This window comes from Hesperophylax consimilis, chromosome 25 (assembly GCF_061612785.1).
Source record: "Hesperophylax consimilis isolate HC1 chromosome 25, BYU_Hcon_1.0, whole genome shotgun sequence".
NCBI classification, from domain to species: domain Eukaryota; kingdom Metazoa; phylum Arthropoda; class Insecta; order Trichoptera; family Limnephilidae; genus Hesperophylax; species Hesperophylax consimilis.
In genome coordinates this window covers 854,867-869,247 of record NC_142860.1, presented here as the reverse complement: position 1 = coordinate 869,247, position 14,381 = coordinate 854,867, and positions in this window count along the sequence as shown.

Genomic DNA, 14,381 nt, shown 5'->3' with positions numbered 1-14,381 from the left:
GACCAGTGGAAGAGCATTACGGTATAGCTTAAAGTTTTATGCCTATGAAAAATTACAAACTCTGATCACCGGGATTCATATAGACCAATTTTGAAAATCTCAAAATTCTGACAGTGATGGATTTATAAATAATGGAGTTATGCCTGTTAGTTCGATCATATCCAGAAAAGTTCCCACAAAAAAACTCAACACATAAACACGTTACAAGGTTCACAGAAAACTTATTAATCATAAAAGCAAACAAAACTATATTTCAAAAAGGACCACACGACATGGCCATTAAAGTATATAACAACCTTCCACATAGTATCAAACAAATAACTGACATACTTAAATTTAAATCATCACTAAAATCATTTCTTTTAAACAAATGTCACTACACCTTAAATGAATACCTTACATAAATTAAATAACCTTTGTTTTTTAAGTTTTTAGATTTTCACGCCCAAAAGCATTTTTGTTGTTTGTTTTTGGGGTGTTATGCCGTGTTGCGCTAACTCCTTCTTTAGCCGACGTTTCGGACAGCGTTGCAGTGTCCATCATCAGGGCAGATCCGGTAGATCGGTAGATCGGTAGGTACCGGATCTGCCCTGATGATGGACACTTTTTGGGGTGTTATGCCGTGTTGCGCTAACTCCTTCTTTAGCCGACGTTTCGGACAGCGTTGCAGTGTCCATCATCAGGGCAGATCCGGTAGATCGGTAGATCGGTAGGTACCGGATCTGCCCTGATGATGGACACTGCAACGCTGTCCGAAACGTCGGCTAAAGAAGGAGTTAGCGCAACACGGCATAACACCCCAAAAACAAACAACAAAAAAAACTTTTTTTTATTTATTTTTTATTTACATACATTTGTTAACATGAAATTGTTTGGTTATATAATACAATGTGTATTTGTTGGGTTAGCTGGAAGAAATAGGATGTAACCTATAAGATATACCCTTTGTACTCTGTATTTTTGTGCAGTAAATATTTTTTTGAATTTGAATTTGAATGCGTTTCAGGCTTATATCGAATTTCACTCCACCGAAGTCAGCATGTAACAAATAAGACAATTGATTATAGTAAAATCTAAAAGTGTAATGAATAAAGTCAGTCTACACAAATAAAAGTTCCATAAAATCCAACGAGTCTAATCTATTTAGAAATTATAGATACTCCAGCATGAGGCAAATTTTTTTATTTTTTTTTTTTTTTTTTTTATTAACAAAATTTTTGATACATATACAATTCAGGTACATACATAGTAATATAGAATGAAAGAGTAACAAAAAAATCCCACAAAGGCGAAGCCTGAGCGTGGGTATTATAGTGTAAGGATAAAACAGTGGTGTTTAAAATATAGTTTTTTTTTAAACTTGTTAAATGTATCTATAGAGATCAATGTGATTGGTTTTTTTTTTTAGAGAAGTTTCTATTTTTTCTTTTTTTTTTTTTAAATTTACAAACATATACACACACACACACACACACACACACACACACACACATACACACACAGATACACGCACACACAGACACACGCACACACAGACACACGCACACACAGACACACGCACACACACTCACGCACACACACACACACCCACACACACACATAAAACATAGATGCATGTATATATTTCTTTGATTTAAAGAAATTAATCTTTAATTTACAGAGAGACATGTGGTAGTTTAGTTATTTAGAAACAGATGGCTTAAATTATAGAAAAAAGTTACTCGCTTCGAAATTATTTCTTATCCAACTTTTAACATTTTTCTTATATAAGTTCAGGTTTTGAGACATGTTGATGGAATTGGGTAAAGAATTGAACAATTTTGGGGCAATATAGTTGATGTGCCTTTGGCCCAGCCTAGTTTTGCAGTGAGGGACTGTGAACACGCATGTGGTATGTCTCTGGCTCGAGCGATTTGTGTTTTTGGTGAAATTGATAGGACGCGTAAATATAAATTTGAGACATTGAATACAATAGATCCGTCTTAGTTCCATGATTTCTGTTTCTTGAAATAACTGGTTGGTGGGATATGTCTTGGTCCTTTGGTACATTATTTTAATGATGGATTTCTGAGCGATTTCTAAGGGTTTTACGTGATTATTGTAAGTTCCTCCCCAGGCAATTATTCCATAGGAAATAGATGAAAGCACTAACGCGTCATAAACAAGTTTCATGGTTCTTATATTGACAATGTTGCTCATTCGTTTGAAAATGTAACTTAGGTATCTCAGTTTATTGACCGTCTTTTCTATATGGTAAGTCCATTTGAGTTGGCAGTCTATAGTAACTCCTAAATACTTGATATATTGTCCGAATTTCACGTCTTCGCAGTTTAAGCATGTCGCAAAGTTACAATTAGGGTTGTGGAACTTCAGATTAAGATTATTTTTAGGGGATGACTTTTGGGAATTGTAAAAGGGAATAAAGATAGTTTTATTCAAATTTAGACTGAGGAGATTTCTATCAAGCCAATCTTTGACTGTTGCAATACATTTGTTGGCTTTCCTGGTTGTTTCTTCCCACGTTTTACCTTGTACTGTTATTGCAGTATCATCGGCAAAAGAGAGAATTTTACCTGGTATTGCAATATTGCATAGGTCATTGATGTAGATTAGAAAGAGTAGTGGCCCTAAGACAGTTCCTTGAGGAATACCATGTTTTGTCAAGTCATAGGTACTTAAGCTTGTTCCTATTTTTGTGCGTTGTTGGCGATTCAATATATAGCTTTTTAATAACATGAAACTTTTGTTTTTAATACCGACTTTAGAGATTTTTTTTAATAAAATTTTGTGGTTGACTGTGTCAAACGCTTTCTTTAAATCCAAGAAAATGGTTAGCGTTTTAGTGTTAGAGTCAAGGTTAGAGTATATGCTTTTGGTTAAGCTAAAGATAGCGTCATCGGTGCACAGTTTGGTTCTAAAGCCGTATTGATTAGCTGAGAGGATATCATTAGATTCTAGAAAGTTCATAATTTGTCGTTTTAAACACTTTTCGAAGATTTTGGATAATTGAGAAGTTAAAGTTATAGGTCTGTAGTTGTCTGTTTTGAATTGAGATCCGGATTTATGTATTGGAATGATGTGAGAGAGTTTGAAGTCATTGGGGTAAATGCTATGCCTGATGCAGTTGTTGAAAATATGATGTATTGGAATGATTATATGCTTTTTAATTGATTTAATTGTGGTATTGCTAATGTTATCTGGGCCATTTGCAGACTTCTCTTTAAGGTTGTCAATTTGTTTTGAGATTTCAAGTTCTGTTATTTCGTTGAATGTAGATAGTTCATATGTAGTGACATTAGAATCTGAAAGGCCGGGAGGAATTTGATTCGAGTGAATGCTAAGACTGGGATTATCATCTATGAGGGTTGAGGCGATGTTTGTAAAGAAGTGATTGAAATTGTTTGCAATGCTCTCAGCGTCTTCGATGGTTGTGTTATTGTCAGTAATGATTTTTTGAGGAATTTTATGAACTTTTTGGTTCCTGTTTGAGATTTCGTTTATGACGTGCCATGTTTTTTTGGAGTCGTTATGAGCATTATGTAGTTGTGTAGAGTAGTATTGTTGTTTTTGTTTTTTTATGATTGAGTTTAGGTAGTTTCTAAATAAAATGTATTCGTTCCGTTTGGTGTGGTTCTGTGCTTCGTTTTTGGATGTGCAATATTTTTCGTGATTTTTATAGATCTTAAAAAGTTTGTTTCTGTGTTGTATTGAGATTATTAGTCCGCGCGTAATCCACGGTTTTATGTGTTTGTGCTTACTTTTTGGCGGTGCTATTGTTTCTTGACTTTTTTTAATATAATTTTGAAGTATTTCATAGAAGGTATTTAAAGCCAAATTTGGGTTGTCATTAGATAGGACAGCGATCCACGATTCTTCGTTCAGTAAGTTATTTAAAGTTGAATAGTTGATTTTAATCATTGCTTTGTTTTTCGGTTCAACAGAGATGGATAAATTTGGTGTATGATGGCCGTAAAAGGTGGGATAGTGGTCAGTTATGTCGATTTTTAATGTAGCGGATTTATGTTGGAAATTTTTGTGTGTTTTTAGAAATATATGGTCAAGACATGTATCGTTTGGATGATTAGGTCTGGTAGTGTTGTTTATATATGATAGGTATCCTGTGGAGTATAGAACATTTAGATATTCGTTTGCGGTCGGATTTAATACAGCGTTTTGTATATTTATGTTAATATCACCCATAAAAAATGCAAAATCGAATTGATTAGAGCTGTTATTGTTGATAAAAGTTTTGATTTCTTGTGTAAACAAAATTGGGGATAAAGAAGGGGAGCGGTATGCTGTTAAAATTGAGTATTTTTTTCCTTTGGAGGAGAAGGTTGCATGGACGGCATTTGCATATTTGAAATGAGTGTTGTCTATGCTAATGTTGGATATGGTGTGTATATTGTAAAATATGGTTATGCCATCGTGAGAGGTGTGTCTAGACGGAATTGAAAAAGTAGTGTAGTTTGGTAAGTTGAAAGGGGTACATTCACGCATTTGTGTTTCAGTGAGTGCAATAAAATCAATTTGGAAGGTTAACGAATTTAAAAGGATACAGAAATCATCAAAATTTTTTCGAATGCTTCTGATGTTCATGTTTAGTATGTTGAAAGATGTGTCGTAGAAAAGTGTGTTTACATCTTCAAAATTGTCACATTCAAGAGTTTCAGGGATGCTGTTTTCTTCTGAAGGGGCCATTTTTAGTTGAGTCCGGAGGTCATCTTTGAAGGTACAGGAGGGAGTCCAGGTTATTGAAGGGGTATGTCGCTCGCGTCTCTGATGTATATAATTGGAGTATCCTTATTTTTGCGGAGAAGGACGTTCCCGTTCTTCGTCCACGCGTATTGGTAAATTAAAACAAAAGATTATCTCAGAGCTTGACTAATCTCGAAAAAGAATTAGTGTGTTGATTGTAAAAAGCAAGTCGTGGTGATTTAATGTAAAACGTAATTGTAGGTAGAATATACATGATGATTAATACTGCAAAATCACTATGCATAATAATATAACTATTGGCACAAAAATATAAATTAATTTTACCTGATTTTATCTTTATATTGCTAATTTATTATTTTTTTTAATTTCACTTGCGCGGCAACATTCCCTCATCCCTTTCCTCCCCCATCCCGCTACAACGCCAAAACTTCTCTCCCACTCCCACATCCTACCTATATACTTAAAAATACATATATTCTTGTATTATGAATTATATAGGTTTACTACATTTGTTCTACTACCATTTTTATACTTGTAACTTAGTTCGGCTTTTAAATTTGTAACTTAGTCCTCCTTTTTATATTGTAGTCTACATTCACTAAATACTAGTTGTATAATACCAAATCAACCATCTGTAAACATTTATAATTGGTATGTTTCTCTTCCATCCTCCGTTGTATATTAAATTAATATTAAGACTCTTTATGTTCCTTAAAACATATAAATAAATAAATAAAATAGACTGAAAATTGGCGTACACATAGTACCAAACAAATTTATATTTTTTCGAAGGAAGCAAACACTTTGTGATGCGACATTATATGTCAAATGAAAAATACACTTTGTAAAACACCACTTTTATTTTGAATTAATATTAACAGCCAACCAGGTTTCGCTTAGCTCAAGATTCATCAGGGCTTATTATATCAACTAAAGTTATTTTCATACAGACACATATATATAGAAGAAAATAAAACAATGAGTGAAAGAGATAGAAATAAAATACACAAGTGAAAGAGATAGAAATAAAAAAGCAGACACCTTATTAGTGCTAGAACGAGAAAGGATGTATACTGATTACAGGATGGGTAAGAAGGGAGGGGGAAGGGAGGAAACAGTTTTATCAGAGGTTAACGGAATAAATTAAATATTGGACTATTAGTTAAATTGATTTGATTGTTGATTATATTTGATTTATTATTGACGGCTTTTTTAATTTCGAGGGCTTCTAAATTGTTTAACCTAATTCCAATTCCATTTTTATGTAATATTGTAGTCCCAGAGGTTTTATCAATTGAATGATTAGTTTTTAGTAGATGATTCGCGAATTCTGAAAAAACATTATTATTTAAGCACCTCAGGTGTTCTTTTATTCTTATGTTTATGTTCCGGGCCGTTTTTCCGATATAAAAAGCAGAACAAACATTACAATTAAATTTATATATGCCTGAGTGGCTAAGTTTATCATCAATATCTTTAGTGTTCGAATTCAATAAAAGGTTTTATGTTCAATCCTGAAAAAAACACAGCCCTTCAATAAATAATGGGCCTGATCCTGAACGAAATCAAAATGCCAAAGTGATTTACCGCTGGACCTTCGGAGCCGCGAGAAAACCGGACATAGCTTCGGGTGATGTCCGGATTGTCTTGATGTACTGTGGAAAATAAACAAGAATCAACGCAGTGCGGTTCGTTCTTGGTTTGATGGTGAAATGGCATAAAAACTTGCGGAGCTACTGAATATAATAAAATATTTAAAAAATATCAGCGCAGAAGAATACAGATATAGTGGAAACAAGGGAGAAATGACGCGGAAGTGGGCGACCAAACTGGACGGATTATCAAAGCGGTTGAGTCAACGAAAGTTATGGGTTTGTTGTTTAAAGTAGTGTAAGGCGCCCCTATATGTCGATTCAATTTGCAACAGCAGGTTCGGATAAACGATGCAACACTTCCGATGCCCGCTGTTTTATACTCATAAGGGGTTGATGGCCCATCTCTTTTGTTTCTATTATCCGTGGAAAATAGTAGGACGATAAAAGATTTACTTTAAGAAAGGTGATACATTACGCGATACACATCATGGCTTGGTCTATTTCAGCACATCTGAAATAGGCCAACCACGAAAATATAGCGTGGTCTGTCACAGGCTTAAACCAGCTTTTTTGATATTATAAACTTTTGTCGATCTACTGAAAGTTTTAAACTCTTCTTCAGTTAAACATTTCTTGATTATTTTATTTTTGTGTTGTGTACTTGCTACAATATTCCTAATTACTCCCAACTACCTGAAGCCAGTGAGACTAGGGTACCCGTAATTGGGGTGTGTTCTGAGGGGAAGGAGATTGGATAGAGGAAAGTGGGGGTGTATCTGAATACTCAGATCTGATCACCAAACATGACTAAAGGCATTTTAAAGAACCTTTTAATTCTGAATAGTGGTCCGTTCTGGAACGTGCCGCAAATATAATATGTTTACTAATTTCAGTTGATATATTGTGCAACAACATAAATGAATTTATCAAATCAAATTGCGTAGGCCAGGATTTTAAACCGCTACTTCCGGATTGCTAGTCTAAATCCTCACTTCTCGACCAGGAAGGCATCCATGCAATAAAATCTATTTTCTATCCATTTGTATTATCAACATTTAATTAAAAAACGATTTTTTTTTACTTTTCTATTTTTTCATTTTTAGACAAAACTGATTGGTTTGCACATATTACAACCATCTCCAGGCTGGTAAATAAGTAAAAAATGTATTTTTCACACGACAGTCTTTAAATAGCATGATTGTACTTCAATTAAATATATTCAAAAGAACTTCCCGTAAGTGACCAATATGTCAATCGCTAATTTTCTCAGCATTTGATCTTTTGCAGTTTCAGTTTCAGGAAAACTGACAGATTATTTTCTTAAATTATTAATTTAAAAGATATATTAATTTATTATCATGTTTAATCATCAACTATGCGTAAATTATTATCTCGAGTGATTCACACAACCTCAATTCTCTAATAATAGGGTTTCATAAAATCTTGAAGTTTTCCACGTATTTAAAAAATCTTTTAGTGCTTTCGTCCGACAATTTGTATTTACTTTGCCAAGAAGGATGTTCATTTTGCCGATTTATTAAGTGTTATACAGTTTGAAACAAAATACACCACGATATTCAACTCAAGTTCCAAGTCGAGATCCTTTTATACCCATATTGGTATGCAGAGAACGTTCACAAAACCTGCCGGGGGCCAGAAAGGATTGCGCTGAGTGGATCCTGACTGGAGTGTTGGGGTGTTGAGACTCTGTTTGATAGAAGACCAGGAATGGGAATGGGGAGGAGGAAGATCGTAGCGGAGGATGTGAAGGAGACGAATCAACTAGACCCAATTATTTGATCCTTGTTATTCGATTTATTTGAAAACTCAGAAAACTCAATGAAGTCAACTGGTACATAATTAATTAATCGACTTGGAGCCTTGAACATCAATTTACATTAACTTTGGTTTTCAAAATTTACTAGATAAATTGTACGAATTATGATCGAGCTTGGTTAAAAATAGAAAAAGCTATTTTACTATGAAATAAATATGCGTTTCTCGGGCCTCTTGCAGATGGTCAGATTATTTCCGCTTTGATAAAATTCATATAAATGGAACATTTCTAAACATATCCGAAAACTTAAAAACTCTGATAAAATAAGATTACAAACTTTATTATTAGAAGTAAAAATATAATTTCTTAAATATATATTTTTTCAAATCAAACTTCAAAAATTTAAAATAAAGGCTCACCTTTCTTTCTTTCAACTAAAATTACAGATATAGAAAAAAACACATACATTTTATTATAACTTTTTTGTGTTTAAATTGCGGTCGAAAACTTTGGCAACATTTGATTTTTTCTATGGTTATCTTTTATATTTGAATAAAAAGCGTGTTATTTATCTCTCTTTAAAACCAGGGAAACACAATGATTTCAAGACCTATATAACTTGTTCGAAAAGTGAACAAATTCGCCGTAGCATTTAAATTTGATTGTATTATCTTCTAATTGCAGCATATATGAATAATAATGTGACTGCTGACAAATTATTTATTAGAGGACTAAATAAAATTGTTACTACTAGCAGTCGGCAATGGCATTATTCTAACACTAGCAGAAATAGAACTATTATATACTTAAAGAGGATCCTTTAGTTCAATATCTATTTAATTGACCTTGAATGATTTAAAAATCATCGCATTTGATTGGTTTACATAAATTAGATGAGGAACGAATTGACAGCAAGGAAAAAACTTCCATAAGAATAATATAATATAAATGCTATGTGATTGGAGAACAAGAACATGGCACGACTAACTGAAAAATGCCTGAGTCTGGTCTTGTAAAAACTACACGTATATATTAGATGATACATGAATGTGAAAGAACCAAGAATTAGTAGTAAAGATAGCGACGTTTGGCATTCTACCCTCTCTGTTGAGCGAGAATACCACGTGGTGATGTCAATTTACAAATATTCTATTTGATAAAAGTTTTGGTCGCACATAATAAGGGAAGATTTTTTAATATTTATATTTACATTAGTCTATAGAAACAGACAACAAAAACGTGTCAGAAAGTCGTTTTAAGCAACGATGTTTGAAGGTACACACTTCCATTATTATTCAAAGCCTGTCTAACTAAATATGGCTTTTGAAGTCTCGCTGTGTCCGGCTTTCTATTCCGCAACTGAGTGTTTGTGTTGACTGTTGGCTGCAAATGTTTGTCCCGCTACCGCTCTTAAGCCAGCCCGGCTCTACCGTGGGCTGTGGACTGGGGACTACTGGCGCAGACTACTGAGGAGGTAGACGCTCTATAATAGAAGGGTCTAGATATGGGTCTGCGTGGAATACCGCAAAAGGAGGAAAAATGGATGGGGGGGGGGGTATCTGTGGGAGGTGGGCGCTAAGGGCATACACAGGGCTAGACGAAAGTTGCAATTTCTCCAGTATTTGGATTCATATAGCTCTATATTTGTATTTCTAACTCAAAGTAATATGCATCAATCCATTCCAGGGCATTTCTTGCAGATGATTCCATTCCTGAAACATATTACAAAACAGAAAAAGCGTTTAAAATAATCATCTATTTCTTTGATAGTCCATACCTCCTGAAATGCTTTAAATAATTGTTCGTACCGAACAACTACCACCATGGTCGACACCTCGACTTGTTATGTATTTCGTAAGGCAGAACGAACATGAAATTATCTTAAGGTCTCTTGGCATTTTCAAAATTGGCCTTAAAGTTAACAAAAGTTATTTTAGACAAGAATGGCAAAATATATTATCTTTTAAATATTTAAATATTTATCTTTTATTAGATTTTTTTTTTTTAAATAACATTAATTTTTTCATGTGTGTTGTAATAGTATTACTAAAACTACTTTAATACACATTCATAAATACGTAATACATATTATAGTATATAACAAATTTTATCGGAACCTAAACCCTTGAAAAATTCTGACTGTTTCTAGAAAAGACTCTCGCTTCCACTTCTACACGACTTCTGCTTAACACTCTTCAGTTCCTTGTGCCTAATGAAGTGGTAGTGGCCTCCCATTTTTCATCACATTTAGATTTAGGCCTCTCATGGTTCCTTCGTCAAATAAAATCGAAAGAGATCGTCCTGCCCAGCAGAAGAGTGCATTTAAAAAATCTGGAAAGGTAGTTAACTGCTTCTAATGGCGGCGAGAGTCTGCAGCTCCGGGTAAACTGACTTGTCATTGTTTGTTTCGATTTCATATGTTCTTATTTTTGCCATGGAATGGAAATCATTAGAATGTACAGAATTTAACTCTACTTAATTTACATTTACATTTGCGCCGCAAAATGTTTAAAACATTTGAGTTTAAAAAAAATTCCATGCGGTTAGACTTACATAGAGGTTTTCTTTATCCTGGGTGGGGAAAATTATTTCTATAAAACTTTTTATTAACATTGTCGCAAATAAGCAGCTTCAGCTATGTATACATATTTTGTCTGTTTTTGTTGTGTTTTTAGAATTAAGAGGGTGTCGGTTGTGGCTTATTGTTAAGAATTCCTCTGCATTCACCATTGGAGAAACCATAAAAAACCTTATTCAAGAGGAGACGGCATTTTGTCAACATGAAACGAAAATCTGTCGAACGACTGTGAGGTGTGTCTGTGTTCGTGTATGTATGCATTTGTATGTGTGTGTGTGCATGTGTGTGGATCTGTGTGTGTGTGTTTGTTGTTTTTTTAATGTTAATATATACTTATTCTAAAGTCTGCCTTTTTGATCACGGTTAAACTCGACAACCGATACCTTTGGTCACCGGAGCTGATTCGGTGGCTTACGGTGTATTAGATCGCCGTTGCAATCCAAGTTAATCGCAGGAGGTCTGGTTGGAGTTTGTTTTTTACAGCGGGGTTTCGGTTAGTTACGATTTCGTATCAACATTAGTGAACAATTATGTCAATAAGTCAATAATGAAATTGACGGTGCTCCGGCCCTGCTGGTTGAAGATGGGTTTGGCGTGGCCTACGAGGGAATGAGAGAGGCGCATAAGGTGGAGTATGTAGAAAATGTGGAAAGAGTCGAGAGGAAAGTAAACCTGGCGAGATGAATGGCGCCGAGTGGCCAAAGGGGGGGTAGTTGGGGGAAGTGGAGAGGAGTAGGGAGTGGCTAGCCCGGGGAATATATCCCACCTTCTCAACCAGAAAAACACTCGCTGATAATAACGCTTTTCAAACCACTACGGAACAATGCTCTTCTTCACTCGAGGGGGCTATTTTTATTTCATACCGGGAATGTTAAACTATACCGCTGGGCTTATCGGTTATCTTGTCCGATAGTCAGACGAAGTAGGGATGAGATTCCGCAAATATCTTTTTTAGCTCTTTTTTAGTGGACTGAGAGGTCAATGGTTTTATCCATTATTGTTTTTTACGAAATTATTACCAACACAGGCAAGGTCAATAAATTTTTTTCTAAAAGATCGTTGAAATCTGAATAGTATAATTCATTACATTTATCTACATGTAAGTAAGAGATGACAGTAGATGCATTTACACCTCTTTCCAGATAGTCGCAGGTCGCAGGAATTTTATACTATAAAAAACAGACAATAATATGGTGGCACTTATTATGTAGGTAATATAACTGAATATTTATTTTAAAATTCTACAGCTCATGGTGTCAATGATGTAGTTAGTTGAAAATTTCTGCATCTAGGCGATGCAATGTAAAATGTTGCAAGATCGTGTGTTTTCGTTTAAGAATTTGATCGTTTTGAATTATTATGCTGCTTATAAAAAGGAAAAAAATCCGTTTAATTTTAGTCGAGCCACGAATTATAGGAAAGGAACGAAGGCGTCGTGATTTCAATTCCTTCGCTGGCTAAGTCTTCCATCACGACACAAGCAACATTTTACGGTTTCTGTGGATTCATAGTTTGAAATGCAAAATCTCCTAGTTACGAACCCTTTTTGGAAATGCTTTTATTTTAAAATGAGTCACTGATATAAGTTAATTTGTATGAGTGTTACTATTCTTTTGCAAGAACGCATGAAACGTATGATAGTAATTTCATTTAAAAATCAAGTTCCTATATAATATTATAATACTTTTGAGCCTTGTACCGGTGATAATTTATTTGTCAACGTTCCCAACAATCTCAAGGCTGTGAAACTATAGCATCTCCGTTTGGGGTAGGTATATTTTAAAGCTAAAAGTATAGGGGAGGGGAAGGAGGTGGGGAAAGAAGTATCTAGCTATTCAAATCTGGTTACCAAACACCGCTAAATCCTTTTTCAAACAAGTTTTCCATTCTACGTGGGTTATTTCACAAGATCGAAATTATAAGTATCTACTACTATTTAACGAACTACTAAATAGTGTATCAACAGTTATACTATTCTATAATGTACTAGTGGATTCCGCAATACTTCGCTATTGCTAAATTCTTTCTCAAGCGTCTACCACTTTTTCCACCTACTACTACTATACACAACAATATTACTATTAAAAAACTACGTTATATCCACTATTTCGACACGTATCTGATTCCGGTGCAAAGATATTGTGTTAAATATTCCTTGAGCGTCCCCGACTTCTTATACCATTCAAACTACTTTCTAAACATTCCTGGTATTAATAAACAACAAATTTTGAAATTTTCAGCGATATCGGTTGACTTTATATGTTGTTTTTCTCGAGATGCGCAAGTAGATTTTCAGCTCTCAATTTGTATTTCTTAGAAATGCATATTAAAATGTTAATTTCTGAAAGATGAAACGATAAAACAGCTTTAATTTGGAGCCGTTGAATTTATAATTCTGAATGTATTAAAATGAATAGACCTTAAACACTCCTCCGGGAAAACAGAATCCAGAGTTTTGTGCAGTTTAAAAACTATATTTCAGTTTGTCCGTTGAATCCAAATCGGAACGAAGCTTCCCCCAGTTTTTATCCCAATTTGTTTAAAATGCAAGAACTTGAATATTTAAGACCGGTAAATAGAAATAATTTGAGCTTTCGTTATTTGTGGTTAAAACTACTTAACTCTTTCGTTCAGTTTGATAAATATTTATTTATGAATCGACAAGCATCTCAAATAGCATAATATATATATTATTATACGTTACTGAACTTAAAATTTAAAATAAATAATATAATATTAATATTATTTTTATTATCATATATACTTATTATTTATACTTGTGTATTGTTCATATAATATCTAATTTAAAAAAAAATTATAAATATATTTTATTTTTATAATTATATATATTCTTTGCTAACCCTCTGTCGGCGCACCTCTGAGTCAACTGAGTTTAGGCGGAATGTGCCTGGCAGGCACTGATTTGAAATATACTTCTAAACTACCTTTCAGCTCTCCAAAAGTAATTCATGACTTTTGTAGGAATGTAGGCTAAGAGAATACATGAAATTTGAAAATGATAAAAAAAATATTATAACTTAAGTAAGAAATCAAAAAAATAATCTTATTTTGAATAGAAGATAAAAAAAAAAAATTTTATTGAATGTTACTAGAACCATATTAAATCAGAATTTTTGTTTGTGATGAAAATCAGAATTGTGATGAATAAATAATGACATACGTACAATAAAAAATATGAAGAAAAATCGGGTGCAATGAGTCTAACAGAACTACGCTGTCAGGTGAGAAACCTAAATTACCGGAAAGAGCGGGATCAGATTCCGTTCTCGCGGGGAGACGGTAATAAAAGATTACGGCTTGTGCCTGTCAGATGAGGTGCACACGACGTAGGGTTAAAAAATATAACAGGTATACATTATGATAAATTTCTGAATAAAAGTAAGTTTGGCTGCACTCTATTCCACACACATTCCACAAATGTCATATAACTAGCTCTGTACTCCAAATCTCTACTAACATTTTTATGTTATAAGTTTTTTTTTTTTTTTATAGTGAATACCTCACAAGAGTCCCAACTGCTCCCGTCTGGAGCCAGTGAGACTATGGCATCCCCAATTGGGGGATGTTGTGAGGCTGAAGGTAAGTGGGGAAGGGAAAGAGGAAGGTGGGGAAGTACCTGGCTATTCAGATCTAGTCACTAAACACGGCTAAAGCCATTTGGAGCAACGTTTCAATTCTGAATAGTGGTCTT